The sequence below is a fragment of the Dromaius novaehollandiae genome, chromosome 7, assembly GCF_036370855.1.
Source record: "Dromaius novaehollandiae isolate bDroNov1 chromosome 7, bDroNov1.hap1, whole genome shotgun sequence".
In the NCBI taxonomy this organism is placed as follows: Eukaryota; Metazoa; Chordata; class Aves; order Casuariiformes; family Dromaiidae; genus Dromaius; species Dromaius novaehollandiae.
The window spans coordinates 37,613,974-37,631,252 of NC_088104.1; the positions used below are offsets into that span (position 1 = coordinate 37,613,974).

Consider the following 17,279-nt stretch of genomic DNA (forward strand, 5'->3'; position numbering starts at 1 on the left):
CAAACAGAGGACTGCCTGGACAGTCAAAAATAACAAACAATTGCTGCTGCCCCCTGTTTCTGGTAGGGCCTTGGTCTACCTGGCTGCTAAGCGGTACCTTTCCCCAGCACCACTCTTGTTGGCTAAGAGAACAGCCACTGGGTATATAGAGCAGAGGGCAGGTGCAACGAGTGCCCGTCTAGGGCATTAGAGGGAAAGGTTGTTCTAAGCTGGCAAAGTGAGAGCATGTTTTTTAGAGAAAGAAGAGGTGAAAGGATGCAGAGACAAAGCAGGGAAGTGACACTGAACTAAACTGGGGTGGGCTTGCAGAGATTAATAACTACTTTCTGCCCCATATTTCAATATGTCGTCTGCTCACAGTAGTTTGCAAATAAATATACAACTGATTTTCTGGAAAGACATCTTTTATTCCTAATTTCTTTTTTTCCTGAGTTTCAAGGCACAGATACGATTGAAAAACAGTTCGAATCTTCATTAATGAACTCAAACACAATTGAGAGCGCAATCCAAAACTGCACAGCCAATGCAGAATTGTTCACTGCTTTGTTGGGCTTCAAATTCAAACTTCTCTTGGATAGTTTAAGCGCGACAGGATAACAGCAGTAGAGTGAAGAGCAACCTGGAAGGAATCTACTTAGACTCATTGACTGTTAGCATCAAGATATTAACAGAATGAATATAAAAAAGAATGAGAGAAAATATCCGTGTTAAAGAGCAAGTTTGAATACTGTGTTGACAAATCACAGGGCCTGTGGAGTCACTACCTGTTCCCTGCAGGAAGCATACCTGAAGGAGGATGAATTGGAAGGAGACTTGCCAAAAAAATTGCTTTGCACTGATGATTTTCAGACTGGACTTTTTGCTCCAAAACCTTACACTCTCTTCTGTCCTCTCGCTCTCATACTAGATGCCTCACCTTCAACTGTGCCACCAAGGCTGAAGTTCCCAGAGTTAGACCCACCTGGCCTCTCATCACCCATCTGATCTCCATTGCTGCTGAGAGCTCTGCTCTCCTCTACCACAGGACCATCTCATTTCAGTCTGTCATGTGCAAGCTACTCACAGAGCTTTTCTTCATGCTGGGTCTCAAATCTACCCGTTCTGATGACAAATCTCTTTGTCCAGCCCTTGGGCAGCCCTCCATTCCCATGCTGCAACTGCTTTTTCTGTGGTACCCACATCTTCTAGGCCTTAAACCAACCTCTTTCTTTTTGCATTTCTCCATTTACGCTTGCCTTGGACACTGACTAAATCCTTCTCCACTCTGAGTTAATATTTTGTTTTTGTTCGAATCTCTTAAAAATGCACATTTTCAGCAAAGCCTGTTTGTGTTATCTGCTGGTGGTGAGAAAGGATGAAATTTATAATACAAAACCTGCACCAGTCAGAGGTCAGGTCATGTGCTTCTAGCAATCCACTGTCTTCTGCATCTATTTATTACCCTCCTAATTTAGATTGCAAAATCCATAGGAAAGGCAGTTACTCTGTATGTATATGATAATTCCTTCTGAAAAAGAAAAAGAGTACAAACAAACTGTGATTAACATGAAGAATGAAATGCTGAAAATAGGAATGATTTTCAGGAGCGTGATCCTCCAGATATTTCAAAATATGGAGAAAGAATACCATTGATCTTAAAACACTGCACTAAAGAGTCCAGAGAAAGAACTGTATCCACTTCCTAGCTTTATCATGGCAAGAATGACCTCAGGTATTGTCATTTAATTTCCCTGTGACTTAGTTCTCTGTGTGCAAAGGGTGATTGCTCTCTCTTTGACTTGCAGGCAGGGTTGTTGGGAGATGTTTTGGTCCCATAGAGAGGAGCCAGAGATGCACCTAGGAAGAGTTTCTTTTGTTACGAGAGATGCAGTTACTGATGAAATGTTGAAAGAAACAGCCTGAAATCATGAAAACTTCAAAACTACCAAGCTCTCAGGAAGCATGGGTGAGTTCCTGTGTGGGGTCTGTTTCTTCAAACCTGAGCCTTACGGTTTAAGCAGTGAGGAGTTTCCACATTTTTACATATTTTCCATATTCCATATTTTTCTTCTGCTGCTTGTGATAAACACTTAGCACCAGGCCCTTTACCAAGGTGGAGAAGGCTGCATGGGTGCCTGTGCAGAGAATTTTCTCATTCCATACCCTGTCTGAAAAACATTCCTCAAAACGAAGGAGGCAGCGCTAACATCAGGCAGCTTTGAGGTACAGTTCCTGAGGCTGCTGACATGCCCACGTTCAGGTACACAGTATGCAGACATTGCTTTGTCTCTGCAATCCACCTGCACAAACTTGTGGGAACTATTTCCTTTACTGTTCTTTGGTTTCCTCATTGGCTAAAAATGAGTCTAGCAGTTCTCAGTCGTCTTATTTCCAGAGTACTTTTTACATTGTAGTTGAAAAGGACTGTATCATTCTCTTGGCTTATTACTTGAGCATATGTGTATCATTACAGTGCACTCCTTGAACGCTGTCTTTTGCAGAGAAGTCCTGAGACCTCTTGTCCACATTTTATTGTTTAGGTGGCCAATATGCAACTGACTGTAATACTGCAAATTGCTTCAGAAGGTGGCCTCTGAAAACTGGCATTTGAAGATGGGGACAGTCTATCAGGTTCTCAGAAGAATTTAGACACACGCCTCTGAGAATGGCTCTGAGGGATCTCAGGAAGGTCAGGCTGGTTTTTACCTCAGCCCACCTCTCCATCACCAGGAAAGCACCAGGACCCAGAGGTAGGACCCATTGGCCTGGGGCTAGATCCCCACCTGCCTTCTCCAGTGGTGTGGGAAGGGGAGGCTGCTCCAATCCTGCCTTCCCAGCAGCATCTCCCAGCTGTAGCTGCTGGATAATGGACAGCAGCCCCAGGTTTTGCTGCGAGAACTTAATCTGCACTGTCGTCCCTCATTACTGCCACTCAGTGCTGTTGAGTCCAGCGATGAAAGGTCACAAGATGACATGAGAGAGGCCAGGCGGGGGGTGTACAAGGAGGCCTGGGCAAGCACTGGGAAATATGGAAAGGCTAAAAAGAGAACAGCCACCCAAACGATGCTCCTGGTGGCCCTGTGGGGATGGGACTGAAAGCGGCTGGGTTCACACTAAGTTTTTCTGAAGGTCACTTTGCAATATGGTAACTGGGAGCTGGGCTGTCAGTGCCCATAAAGCCAGCTCTCCTCACGGGGCGGCGGTGGGGGAGGAAAGGAGGTTTGTTTAGAAGCATTAGCCTGCCCCTCCCCCGGCCCCATTAGTGGCCCTTATTAAACCAACACAGACAAAGAGCAAAGATGCCCTCGTTAATGGAGAGTCTCCGATAATTACTCTGCTCTGCCGCTTCTTTTGGGGCCTGAATGGCCTTTGAATAATGTTTCTCTTGCTGTGGTTGCAGACAATACCCTCGCAGACTGCTTTAAGCGGTGCCAATCCCATTAGCAGAAGAATAGCAGGGCTTTCTGGTTGTGTGGGTGTGTGTGCTTGCAGGGAGGATGGTGAGCTTACAGTGGGAACGAGGGCTACGTTTGTCCACTGCTTTGCTCTCCTCTTTTACCTGCCATGGCACGAGAAAGCAAAGCACGGAAGTGCTTGGATGAAACTCAGTTTCAGAAACAATCTCCCTATTTGAGCAGTGTCTGAGCCAAGGAGCTTGAGAGAGATGTGTTGCCTCTTGCTGCAGGAGCACAGAGATGGGGATTTCTGCTCGCTAAAAGGGAGGACAGTGGTTTTCAGGAGGGAAGAGCTGAGAGGCAGAACCTCTGCAGGGCTGAAGAGTGTCTTGTCCAGCCTTGGCTCATGTTCCCTGGACCAGCTCCCCTCTCACACCCATGCAAGTCACTGAAGGGGATGGAGGCCTAAAGATCTCCAAAGTCAGAATCAGTCTGTGTTGCTTCTTTACAGTATGCAAAAATGAGGTGACAGTCATCCCTCTGCATCCAGTTGATTACAGAGCATGAAAATGGCTATACCAGCCTATTTAGGGAGGGTTAATTCTTCTGGGCTGTATACCCCAAGTAGGAAGCTAATTAGTCTGTTCAATAGGTAGCTATCAACCAAACTTGTAGGAGTTGGAGTAACTCTACCTGGGCCCTTCTCTTTGATCTCTCTTTCTGCATGATAAGTGAAAATAGCGTATAGCTGGGCTGGCTGCGGTGTTTAATTTAATCATCTGATGAGATTTATTTTCACAAACATGAACTCAAGGAACAATTATCGGAAAGGTTTCATCTTGTGCTGAACGTGGCAGTTAGCGGCCTTTCTGTGAGGAAATAGCTTCTATGTAGGGAGTCAGTAATTAAAATGTGTGAAAAAAGGCTCCTTCTTCAGAGGCAGCGGGGAAAGACAGTGGGTCTAATGCTCAGCTGGTGTGAACTGGCAAGTCTGTCTATGGCCACGATAAATTGGCGTTGCTCCTTCCACATAACGCCAGCTGAGGATCTGTGCAAACATTTCTGTGAGAATTTTCCAATTTAAGAGAAAGACGTTTGGATTATTATCAAAAGGAGCCCAACTCTGGAATAGATGGTACAATGATCTGTTTTTTGGAAAAGGATTCTGCAGTACTCATGTGAGATGTTCAGATCTAAAGAACACTCAGTCCTGCAAGCTCTCACACAAGGAAAGCAGCTAAGTTCCTGTTTTTATGTTCCCAGTGTTAACAGAGCTGTTTTCTCCCTCTTTTGGTATTGACTCTAAAGACTTCCATCGCCTCAATCTAAGAGCTAAGAAAAAGCTGACATTTGAGACATTCAAGTGGAAGGAGGATGATTTTTGTGGTGTGGACATATAGGGCATGGTTGGTTAACCGCCAGGTGGCTCTAAGCACGGTGTTCAGTTTCAGACTGTATGTGGATGTTTGATGAACAAGGGGGACAAAGTCGGAAGTCGAGCTGTGTGGAAGGTTTGGTTGGATAGCCACCACCATGTCTTTAACCAGTATATCCTGCTTGAAACAGCTTGTGATTCCGTGTTGGTGGATGGCAATATGCTTAAAACAATTAGAAACGCTAGATCTGGAACTTATATTCTTAAATATAACAGCAACAAATTTGAGGTTCATATTTCTTTAGAATTACAACCTGTGGTCCTATAGCTTTGAAGGATAAGGTTGGTCATTTGCTCTTTCCACTGGCATGCAAACTGCAGGAAGAGAAGTCTCCACCAAACTAAAGGAAGAAAATGTAGAGCCATCTGCTCTCAGAAAGACTCTATTGTTTTAAGCTGTGGTAGAGGAATATGTGATGGATCACAGATATAACAGTATCATTTAGAAAGGGAAGGGAATATCCTCCTCCTGTCAATAAAATGGTGGCAATTGTTTATTAAGTGCTTCTCAAATAGAATGGAAAACTAAAAACCTGAACCCAAATTGTTCCCTAATGGCTGTGTAAGAAAGGTGTGTGTTGCACTGTGTTTTGCCTAGCAAATGTAAAGTGCTGCTCATCTCAGTGCCTTTGCAAAGGGTTTCCAGCAGATAAGAGAGTTAGGAATATCTAGAGCTGGGAAAAGTGTTCCTTAGATGGCCGAGAAGGATGAAATTAAGAGACCAATATCTGCTTCTCTCATGCTTGGGGGAAAACACAGCGTTTCCTGCAGACCGCTGCAGTGCATCAGACAAGCCTGCAATGAGGCAAGGGGCCTTGGTGCTGGCTAAGCCCCGGGAAGCATCCAAGAGGGCCCGAAGCCCTGGCAGGGAGCATGTTCCCCATCCGCCACGCAGGGATGTGCTTGGGATTGCCCCGTGCAGACCAGAGCACTGTGAGGGGTCTGGCGAATGGTCCCGAGGAGCCCCACGGGAACACGCTTTGGCCGTGGCAAAGAGAGGGAGGCAGGAATAGTGCCCGAGTCCTGCGCTGAATGCCTGAAGTTTGGCTTGGCTGCTGATGCTGTTTTGGGTTCGGGGCACACGGTTACTGTCCTCCCAGATTTACGGCTGCCAGGCTGTCTGTGAGTCTGGTTTTGGGCAGAGGGGTGGCAGTTCCAACCTACCGGTTCTCGAACAACACCTCTTTGCAGCCCTCCCTTTACTTCTGCCCTTCCATTTACTTCTTAAATGTCCGCTCCCCTCCCCTAAAAATAAATGACATCTATTCCATACCCGTAAGCAAACCTCCTGCAAGTGTTGCAAGCAAAGTCCCCTGACCTTCTGCAGCCTGAAATCACTTTTCCGTTACAGGTGGAAAATGATATATGGGCCACTTTCCAGAAAATTACTGAGTGTGCTCATAATATTAAACACAGGCAATCCTGCATTAACACAGCCATGAAGCCAGAACCAACAGGAGGCTGGATTTTTATGCGTATTTTTGAGAGGGGAGCACACAGCTTTGGCAGGGAGGCAGAGGGCTGAAGCAGCAGCATCTGTGGCCTGTGATGGTACTGCATCGTCCTTTGAGGGGTTACAGTGAATACTACTGAATTTGTAAGAATGAACGGAAGAATCTTCAACCATTACCCAGCGAAGAAGCTGTTCATCTTTAAGAACACGACTTGCAATGTATGGTGTTCTAGTAATATATTATTTGTAAAGGCCAGAATTAACTAATTTTCAGTTAGATATAAACTGTTTCTTTGTGCCGAAGGCTCTCATTCATCCTTCCTGTCACTGAAATCAGGTAACTCTTACAAACACAACTTTATGTCAGTTGCACCAGTCACGTTTTGCAGCATATACTAAATATGGGGGGGAGGGTGGGGCGAGAAAATTACTTATAGAAGATAACCCAACTCTTTCCTCTTATTATGGACTGTGACTCCTCTTTATGGACTCACTTCAGCAGCAGATATTAGTACGGTTAAATTTCAGCACTAATCTTGTCTCTGTGCAGGGAAGCACCGCTGAACCCCGGGACACACAGTCAGGGAAGCATCACAGCGCCGACGATTTTAAGTACGTCCATGGTGCTGCTCAGCATCGATGTAGACGCACCGGGCTTGGAACTCCGGGTACGTGTCCGACCAGCGTGTCGCGCAGCACCGCTATCTTTGCACGGGGTGTTTTGGTGGGCTCCCATGCTGCGTTAAGGAAATAGAGAGTTAAAAGTTGTCTCGTGCTTTGGTTATTTTAGGATAGCGGGTCGAACCGGGGATCTTTTGGCGAGAGTCGTTTTGCAGCCCTCCGCCCGCCGCAGGTAAGCCCCCGCGCGGGCGGGGAGAGCCCGGCGCTCCCGGTGCGGCGGGGGCTGGCGCTCCCGCGGCCGGGCCGGGCCGGGCGGGGCGGGGCCGGGCGGCGGCAGGAACGCTGGTGCGGCGGCGGCGTTTCCCGGCGCGGCGGAAGGCTTAGCGCGGGCACGCGCGGCCGCTGTCACCGGGCGGCCGAGGCGGGGCTGCGGGGCCTGCGCGCCGCCTCCCTCGGCGGCCGGGCCGGGCCGGGCCGCGCCGGGGGCGAGCGAGGGGCGGCCCCTTCCGCGGCGCGGGGCAGAGCCGCTCTCCGGAAAGGCCAGGTAAATACCCGCTCCGCTCACCTTCCCGCCGGGCCGGCCCGCGGCCTCCTCCCGCCGCGGGGAGCGCCCGCGGGCTCCGGCCTCTGCGGCGGGCCCCGGCCCCGGCCGCGCCCCGCTCCCGGCTCCGGGCCGCGGAGCGCACATGCATGTCTGCGCCCGCCGTCGTGATCTGTTTTCCTTTCTTGTGGCCCCGGTCCTCCAAAGACTTACAGACGAATCTAATTTTAGGCACCGTGTAATCCCACTGGGTGACTACACCAAGTCACAATGTGTAGGACTGGAAAGCATGCGAGTCTTGGTAGCACTAGTACCCAAACACGCAAAGCAACAGCAGTTTTCATCTTAACACTTGCAGGGGTTGTTTATCCTATGTCAAAAAAAATACATGAATTAAATCCCAGGTTTAAAAAATCAGTGATCTGAAATGCAAAAAGAGGGCACTGTGTAGCGGAGTGACAGCTCTCATTGGTCTACAGTAGGTAGTTACATCATTTCTGCAGAATCTTACCAGCTTGAAATAATACTGTGTGTTACAGTCAATTTAATCAGACGTTTTGAGGCTTCTGCTGGGCTTTTGCAAAGATCATTGATAATAAAGTTATAGTTTGGTCTAGAAAACAGCTGAGACAAGTATTTGTGCTGGAGCAGTTACACAAGTCTACAGCAGTACATGTGGTTGCCAGCAGCCTGCAGGCTTAGCTAATTGTGAGGCTGCCAGGGCCTCAGGATCTGGGTTGCTGTGGTCGTGTGCTGAAGTTCGGTGGTGTTTGGATCATTGGTTCCTTTTCTTCCCCTGCCTTCCCTCTCTTCCCCCCCCCCAGTAAATGTGCCAAACCACTCTGGCCCTGGCTGTTTGAAAGACAAGAAGAGTACCACCGTTGGAAAGAAGGGTCAGACAGAGTCCCAGGTCAGGGCTACTTACACAGCATTGTGCTGGACAGATCTGGACCTCGAGTCTGTTTTCTCATGGCCTTGCCAGGATCCCAGGGAAATATTGTCTCCCATGTTCCTCTGGGATTTCCTGTGTTTCTTACCCTCCTGGCCTGTGGGACAATGGCAGCTGCTATTCCCAGTTGTATGGAGTATACTGGGCTGTTCTGGCAGAACTAGAGCCTGGTCGTTGCTTCTGGCTTGATGCGCTTCAATAAAACTTACTCTACAGAGCTAGGTAAAATTAATTGTGCAGTCTGGCATAGGCATTAAACGATTCAGTTGTTATATTACTATTTATATTAGCTACTGCTTCATCTAGAAAGGTTCCAAAGCATCTTACGGACTGTCCCTGAGTCCTACTCAGAAGGAGAGAAATGTCTTCATCTGGCCTCCCCTCCCTCCCTTATACATGTCCTTCATTGCTTAAATGCAGCCACCTCTGGGCAGCAGGGAAAGCACAGCAAGCAGACCGCTGCTGCACACAACAGTTGAACAGCTCAGCAGCAGTTTCAGCAGTCTGCATAGAGAGTGCTAGAGGAACAACCTCAAGAACCAAATTAATGGAGACAAACAGAAAGTATTTTCATTAAAAAAAAAAAAAACCCTTCAAGCTTTTAAGGGCTGCCATTTTCTTGCAGCATAGTTGTAAGAAGCATGGAACAGGGAGATATTTGTAAAATTTCAGCTTGCATTAAACAAAAACGTGTGTTTAAAAAAATTTTTCTGTCAGTTAGTATATTCAGAGTTCCTCTACTTCTAAGCTGGTAACAAGCTGGTACTTCATGACAGATGCAATTAGAAGTATTAAACTGAGTCGTATTTTTTGTTGTTTCTTGAATATCCAATTCAATCACTTCTCCGCTTACATTCCTATCAGATACCTTGTTCCCTGGGTCTCTCTGTACTCTCTGTGCTGAACTCACGAGGTAACAGGCTGTTTTTTTCTGCTGTCCTCGCACTGTCTGCCTGCCTGGCAGAACATGCAGCAGTTGTTGTAATCAAGAGCAGCATGCGGAGTGCAAGTTATGTAATTTTAAACAAACATGTACTCACAAAGCAAACAAATACAAGAGTAGAAATCACTCAACCTCCCTTGTGTTGTTATATGGGACTTCAGGTGTGCGTAAGACCACACATCTGTGCCCGAGGCCAAAGCACCGCACTGCCTTGTTTGGTTTGTCCTTGAGGATTTTATGCCTGAAGTGTGGGCTTGGCATGGTTGCACCCGGATGATCTGTAGGTGCAGGGCTGGGACTCAGGCTAGCCTCTATTTCGCTAGACCTAAATTACTCCCCCTACTCAGTCAAAATCAACCAACAGACAGTGTGGAAATGGAGGTAGTTTGGATTTTAGTTTGAGTAGTTGATGTACCCACGTGCTGATGTGTTTGGCTGGCCTGCAGCCTGGGCTGTGTGTCACAGTCAGCTAACTCTTCTTCCGCTGTTTTGCTTTGCTTTTTATTCATTTCCTTGCTGAAGGTTCTTGATCCTTTCTACAGTCCCATCCCAGGTACTGAGATTTCACAGTTAATCATCCACAGGAAGTGAAACAACCACACAATACTTGTGGTATTCTCTGGCCAAGAGGGATGTGGCTCACATGGCTGCAAGGCAAAGGCATCTGTGTTAAAGATCTTGAGAGGGCTGTACGGCCGTCTGTCTCAGGAAAAGGAGAGCTTCTGTGATCCATTGTCCTCCACTGTCCAGTCCTCCTTGTCCGCTGTATCCACTTTGTTCAGGCGCAGCATGATGTTGCGTACTCTTCGGCTTGGAGGTTGTTGCATTTTAATTATTGTTTCCACAGTGCACTTACAATTAAAAGCCATGTGTACTGTAAGCAATGCTTACTAGTCATCACTGTATGGTCATCACTGTATGAGGCATCTGTAGCTGTGATGTGTTAGTTTGCCACGTAGGGAGGATGCCTGGGGAGCCTCCCTGTTAAAGGCATTGGGCCAGGTCAGTGGCTGGGGTAGATCTGTGCTATCACTCCCGTATGCTTGCTAAGTGTGTGCTATCCCTAAGGGACTTCTTTTCCTCCCCAGTTTCACCTCCTGTTTGTTAATTTTGTCTGTTCTTGGCTTTTTTTTCTGTAGCGTGGAAGAGATCACTGCTGTCTCTTAGCTTCACTGAGGTTAAGCACCAAGTTCATTGCAACTGCTCCTGCTCTTCACCTCTCCCTGGGTCTAGCAGAGAGAATGTAGGAGCTCTTCTTTCCTGATAAATTTTGGCAGTCCCTTTTCATCCTTAAATGCAGGGAGATGATAGCAAACAGGTGGGTTTTGTAGCACAGCAGTAGCTGCACTTACATTCAGTTCTCTTCTAGTGCATGGTTCTACAGCCAAGCCTTGCTTACCGGAGAGCCTCTTTCTCCAGCTATTGTGAGCTTTTCCTGAATATTGTCAGTGGTTGTGTGCAGGAGTATTAGTCAGAAAGCACATGTTTTGGCACATTTTTAAAGTAAGGACTTTTGGAAATTTTGAGCAGTTATGTTCTCAGTTGTGTAATAGGAGAGAGAACTAGCAGTGCCTGCATAGGATTTCTAATCACTAGGGGTATAAATATTTTGAACCAGGACTGTTCTTTGGTTACATATGGATGGCATACAGTACAGGGGGTCGGACTGGGAACCTTGTATGCCAAGTCTTCAACCCACAGCAGCTACAGCACTATGCTTCCTATACTGCTAAAGGAAAGAGGGCTTCTGGACGTCATCATGGTTTGAAAGAACTTGGGGTCAGAAAAAGGCTGCCAATGTTTATTGAGTAGGCCTTGCTATGCTGTAAGTAGATAAAAAAAAAAAAATCACCTACTGTCCAGCTACAGCGGGGGGGATGCTGGAAAGATGGCACAGCACAATAGCTTGCATTTTGCTGCCGCTTTCAATTCTTCTTTTTGCAAGCAGTCTGTGCCAGGAACATATAAAAGTGTATAGACAGTGGTAAAGACTTGGTGTGTAACAGCCAGCCACCTGTGCATCCTCATCCCCTCTTCTACTCATTCAGATGTGCCCCCTGACAAATGCAGCTCAACTTCTTAACTGGGAGGTAGCTCCTAAGTCTTCAACTTCAGAACTTTCTCAGGGATTCTGTGTAGCAGAGCGGGGTCCTCAGGGACTGTCACTGACCTAAATGCATCTCATTCAGATTCTGGGCAACACTTGACTGATGTGACCCACAGAGCTACCCAGAAATTTTTGTAGCAGCAAAACCCCTAGGGTGTGCTAAGGAAGGTCTGCACTGATTTTTCAAGGTGCAGCTCAAAGACATTCAGGTTGCAGGTGGAGGTTGGTCGGAGACTGACTGACAGAAAAGCCCATCAGATATTAGCTACAGCAGCCCCAGTAGTTTGTGCTCAAGGAGGCCATATGTCCATCTTTTCCCCAGATCACCTGTTACTTAGACAAGGCTTGTCACAGGCCGTAGGCTGGACTGTAGTGGTCCAGGCCTGCAGCGTGCCAGAAATAAAGGCCTTTGTGGTGCTTGCCTTTGTTCTGTTACCACATTGCAGCTTTGCTGTCTCATGGAGACAGGAGCCAGAGTTGGCTCCTCATTTTCTACTGTCCGGGTGTCAACAAGAGTCTGCCTTTCTCTTGGGGAGTGACATGGGTCTTCATTGCCTCTCAAGGAATTTGCTTGTGTGGTTTTGTTGCGGGGGGGACACACTGTGGGCTGTGTTTTCTTGCCACATGAGGTGCAGAAAGTTTGTTCACAGGAGCGATTCAGCAGTAGGTTTTGTGTGGAACACCTCCACCCTCTGTGTCTCAGCAAACTCTGGCAGACTGCCTGGCATGAGTCACCCTCACGGCAGCTTTATCTTTCTTTTACTTTAGAGGTACGAGAACTAAAAACTTGGGTCTTTTCTTCTTGTTGGATTGAAAACTGAGGTTCTGAGCTGATCCTGGGGAGTTTGGGCAAAGTTTTACAGTGCTTAGTTTAATTTTGTTTGGTAAAAACAGCTTGGGTCTGCCCTGGAGAAGAGGAGCTGTGTAAAGCTATCACAATACAATATTTCACTTTTTAAAATCTCTAGTGCCTCAGAAGTCCATTGGTAATGTAGGGTTTTGTCTGCAGGCACTGCTGTGCACTGCTTTGCCATTAAAATGAAGAATATGGGGCAGAGAGGATGCCTCTCTCTCTTTTTCCTGTTAGCATAGGAGTTTCTGCCCACAGTTGCAATGAGTTTTGAGATGTACAGAGCTGGATCCCACAGTAGTGATGGGGGATGTTCAAGTGTCCATGGGCTCCAGGAGGCTGGGAATGGGACAGAGTAAGCTCTCCAGTGGCTGAGACACCACTGCTTTCTATTCACATACAGGTGCTTTTTAAAACTCCTCTTGTGGTCTTGAGATCAAATTCCCTGAAATGTCCAAACCTCCCCTGAGACTTTGAGCCTAAGAATTGTTAGGAATCGGTGAGACTTGGGGACTTTTAACAGTATTACCCCACCTTTTGGTAACTTGCTGGCTGGCCGCTCATTTCATTTGTGCATTTCCTCCTGAATACATTGCTTGTCAATGTCATTGGTTGTTCCTCTCTAAGTCTCTCTCCAAATACAAGAAAAAAGGGGAAACTGCTGTTTTCATTATTTTACACGTCTCTATCACCTGTTCTCTGAAGAGGCAAGTCTGCAAGCCCACCTAAACTGACAACACTGCTTTCTTACCAAGTTGCGTCAGATGCCTCCTATCCCTCTTTCCCCCTCTGCTTCCCACTGTCTTCAGATCCATGCAACACTTAACTGCTTATGCTGTGGCTGATTTGGAGAGACCCTGGTGCTGGCGTTGGCCTGCCAGCTTCTGCCTCCTGGAAGGGGTAAGGGACTGTGTCCTGACTGCCTCTCCCTCAGCAGGAGTGTGAGTTGGGCTTGTTTCCTCTCCAGTATTCAGGAATAGTGCAAAAACTGCATTTTTACAGACTCTACTGCTCTGTCACATCTAATTGAAATTTGCCATCAGATTCAAAAGAAAGAGAGGGAGGGAGAATAACTGGTAGATAGTCAGGATGATGGCACAAACCCCATTTCCTTAGGAAGCCAAACTGAAAGATGCTTCTTTTCTATAAATATTTTTGTACGGATTGCTGAACTAATGCATCTCACTGGTTCCTAAATACCTCCTGGTTCTAGCTTGCTTTCTTTTTTAAGCTAGAGTGAACAGTCTTGGACATAATATATAAGCTCAAGGTACACAGCTGGTGCCTATTATGGTGTTTATATGTCACCTGGAAGATTTCTTTCTACCCTTGCCTGCTCCATGCTTTTTAATTATTGCAGTGTTACGCCCAGATATTTTCCCTGGCACATGGGAATCCAGAAAAGCACATCAGGAAGTTTAATGATTCCTTCCAGTGTACGTTCCTTTGTATGTGTCATCCCTGATTTTTCTCTGCTGTCAGATTGCTATGTCACCTAGGTCTGAAGTCCCTGTAGCTTCTCTAAGCGTTGCCTGATCTTAACCAAATTGAACTTCTGTCTCTTACATGGCATGACCAGCAAGCAATCTTTGCTCTTTACCTCAGCCATGTGAGTAATGTGACCATTATAAACTCATGTCAGTAAAGACTTTACTCATGTTGTAAGTGCACGTTAATTATCTGACTTCTGCATGTGCATGGATGAAAGCTGTGCCTGTGCTAGCTATACCTATCGAAACATGTATTTTTCAGCTGCTGCAAGCTCTGTCTCAAACTCTTTTTGCTAAGTATAATACACCATGTTCCTTCACTTATTTCTGTAAGGTTAGTTCCCAGGGGCCTGGATGAGCTATTAGATTATCTGCTTCTCATAACAAAGCCCTGCTTACAGTTGCCCCTAGCTTTGGCAGACTTTAATAGCTTAGACTGATGCTTCCCCCTTCCTCTCCTATTTACTACCTCAGGCAGAAGTTTTTTGGAAAATTTCGTATGTTTCCAAGAACCATAAAGCAATACACTTTATAGTTCAGCCTATCCTATTCTTTGTCTTTTTTCCTCCTCCTTCATGTGTAGGGAGTGGTTACCACTGCTTTTCCTGCTGGATGAGACTGTGGTGGAGCTGTTTAGTGGCATTCAAAGTTTGCTTTCATTTGGCACCAAATCAGTGCAGAAGTGAATGATTTTTTTTGTTGAATGCCACTGTCAGAAAATGCCAAATTGTGTTTATGTGATTGCTGAATCCCAGCACTAGTGGGAACATACTGCACAGCTGGCACAGCAATTTCTTTCTGTAAGGAGGGGATGAGCCCCCACTGCTGAGGACATCTTTCACACATTTGTTGAGCAGGGCAAACAGAGGGGGTTGGAGAAGGTAGCAGTGTTGCAATTTGTGAACCATGTGATGCATGGGCCAGTCATTTTCCCATGACCTTGTGATTCAGCATCTTACTGGATGTGAAATCATTTTGTACTTCTGGAAGACCACAATTGTCTACATAACGCTGGTTAGACCCAGTATCACAGGATCTAGGAAACCTGCAGGCACAAGAAGCATAGCCTCCAGCATTCAAAAATGAACCTGCTAAATGTAAGTGTGGATTTTCTCCCCTTTCCTTCTGCCTTTTCTAATGATTTGAAATAAAGAACACAGCAACATTACGTCTTCTACCATTGAAAGTCTTCCTCTGAAATGTTTCAGTGGCGTGTCACAAGCCCTTCTGGAATGATTGCTGCTCCAGTGGCTTCAGTCTCTCGTGTGGGAGCAAGGCTGTTTTCTCTGCCAGCCTCTGTGAAGTGGCGTCTGTATGGGCTAGCCTGTAGTTCTCACTGTTTGGTGTATGATTAAGTCAGTGCTTTGTTTATTCAAGTGAATACCTGTTGCGATTTTGCAACTTTTAAATATTATTCTTGCTTTAAAGGCAGAATAAGTGGGTACGGTGCATCACATCATGTCCCTCAACGTGTCTTCCTTCATTCTTTGCTGTGTGCATGCGTCCTGCTCAGCTGCACGTTCTGGCAGAAGCTGTCTAAATGCAGGTCCCAGGAGGGCTCAGGAAAGGTCTTGTGTTGTGTTCCAGGTGCCAGGAACTGAAAGCACTTTGTTTACAGTTGTTTCATGGTAAACCATTGTGTCAGTGCTTTAAAAGATGAGATTTGAGGCAGAGCATGGCATGTTGGCACCAGCTGCTGCCCTTTTCCAGAGGTGCTGCATTTTAGTGTTGAAAATGGGAAAAGAGGCGAAATCCTGGCTGTGTCAGAGCTCCCAAGCTCTGAATTACTGGGGAAAGAACACCGTTTTGAGGATGCTGGCAGGAGTGAACTTCGATGCTCTCATCGCTCAATGCTGCATTAAACTAACAACATGGATATGCTCAGAACAACTTAATTTCCCACTGCCATCAATTGGCACAGTCGCACAGATTTGCAAAGGGTCTGTTGCCATACTGTCCTGATTTGAAACCACTTCTTATCTTTTTTTTCAGTCAGCCCTCTGGTCGTGGATCTGGCTTTACCTTTACTCTCTTACTCCACCTTTTCCTCTTGAAGCTAATCCTTGTCCTGGTTCACTATGAGACTAGTGAAGTGAATCTTTACAAACAAATGAGGGGAGAGAAGGCTCCAAGTTTCCGTAGTTATGTATGTGACTATTTATTGCCTTTTCAAATAATTTACCTGGAAAACGTTTTACAAAGATCACGGTCTGGACTGCTGATCCATTATGAGGGAGAGTGAGATGCCGCTTTGAACATAAGCACGTCATGGCTGGCCACAGCAGAGGTGGGGATGGGGGAAGCCAGCAGCGGGTGACAGAGGGGTGGTTTGTGCCCCCTTCTTGGGGGTGGTGATGGCATCGGTCTCCTTTGGCTTGTGGTAGGAAAGAGTGCCTCTTCAAACAGCTTAGGTGATGCAAGTTCCTCATGAGCAAGGCAAATAGACTGTTCTGGATTGAAAAAAAGAACCTTGTATGTAAATATTTTGTGTGTTTCATGCTGCTTAATTGATGTTTTTTCCTGCTAAGCATAAATCTATATGGGTCCTGGTAGCACTTTAGCAGCACTCACAAGCTAATGAGCTGCTAATTATCAGCCCTGCCCAGGCTAATTAGTTCCATTAAGGGTGTATTAATCTAGGCAGAGCGTTGAGCTAATGCAGCTTTGCTGCTTTTAGGACTTGGGCTAGTGTGGTCAAAACTGGGACACAGATCTCTATGACTTTGGGTTGTGCTGTGTGTATAGGCTGTAGGTGCTGTGATTTTTTCTAGCAGCAGTAAGACCTGTTCTCCAGCTAGCACAAGTGACCAGTCTCCAGGCCCAAAGAATTTGCACGTATTTGACTGTTTTCTCCAGTTTAAACATGCCTACTCTGCACTTCCTGCAGTGTGGCAGAGCTGTGGGGGGAGCTTCAAGTCAGAGAGACGAGAAAGCAGCAGGCCTGGTAAGACAGCGGTTGGCAATGAGACACCCCCTTGTTGCACCACAAGGAGTACGAACCCCCTTCCCTCCTCCTCATGGGAGTGAGCTCGGGCGGGTCAGTACAGCTCTCAATGGCTCCAGCCTGAAAGCCTTTCTTCACCTCTCTGCTTTCCACAGTGAGTCAGCTGCTTGGAAGTAAAGATCTGCAGTTTTCTGACTGCTCTGGGTATGGTATATTTTGTTTTGCTGGTAGGATGTGTCCACCACCTGGGACTTTGGTAGTCACACCATTTCACATAGGTACCCAGCAATATTCTAGAGAGAAAGTCAACGTGAAGTGCTCTGCAGCAGCCTGTTAGCATTGATTTGTCTGGCAAATATCACAGTCCCGTTTAAACAGACAGGTAGGAAAGTAGCTGCTGCAAAACTCATGTTAGTCTCCAAAACATGGAAATGCAAACAATCCATGAGAAAAAGTACTTCAAAACTATTCAAGGCTGGTTGGCTTGTTTTGCTGACCCTTATTTTTCAATTTTTTCTTACAGCCTCTTGGGAACATGTACCAAGTTTTCCCTAGGTGGCTGCATCTGCAAT

The 17,279-nt window shown here is 46.5% G+C and overlaps 1 protein-coding gene and 1 long non-coding RNA gene across 4 annotated transcripts in view; both read left to right on the plus strand.

Annotated features, from left to right (window-relative positions):
• Positions 1–1,469: 1,469 nt before the first annotated feature.
• Positions 1,470–7,116, plus strand: LOC135328884 (uncharacterized). The gene is made up of 4 exons (XR_010390041.1): positions 1,470–1,945; positions 2,520–2,729; positions 6,813–6,930; positions 7,053–7,116. It is a non-coding gene; the product is annotated as an uncharacterized LOC135328884 (long non-coding RNA).
• An 88-nt stretch (positions 7,117–7,204) lies between these two features.
• Positions 7,205–17,279, plus strand: part of PLEKHM3 (pleckstrin homology domain containing M3) — a 97,917-nt gene continuing 87,842 nt past the window's right edge. For 2 of the 3 annotated variants that reach the window (XR_010390040.1, XM_064515218.1), the window contains exon 1: positions 7,205–7,427. The gene's annotated coding sequence lies outside the window, so the exon portion shown is untranslated. Of the gene's footprint in view, positions 7,428–14,705; positions 14,861–17,279 lie in introns of those variants that run through there. The other variant, XM_064515220.1, reaches the window with a different exon arrangement.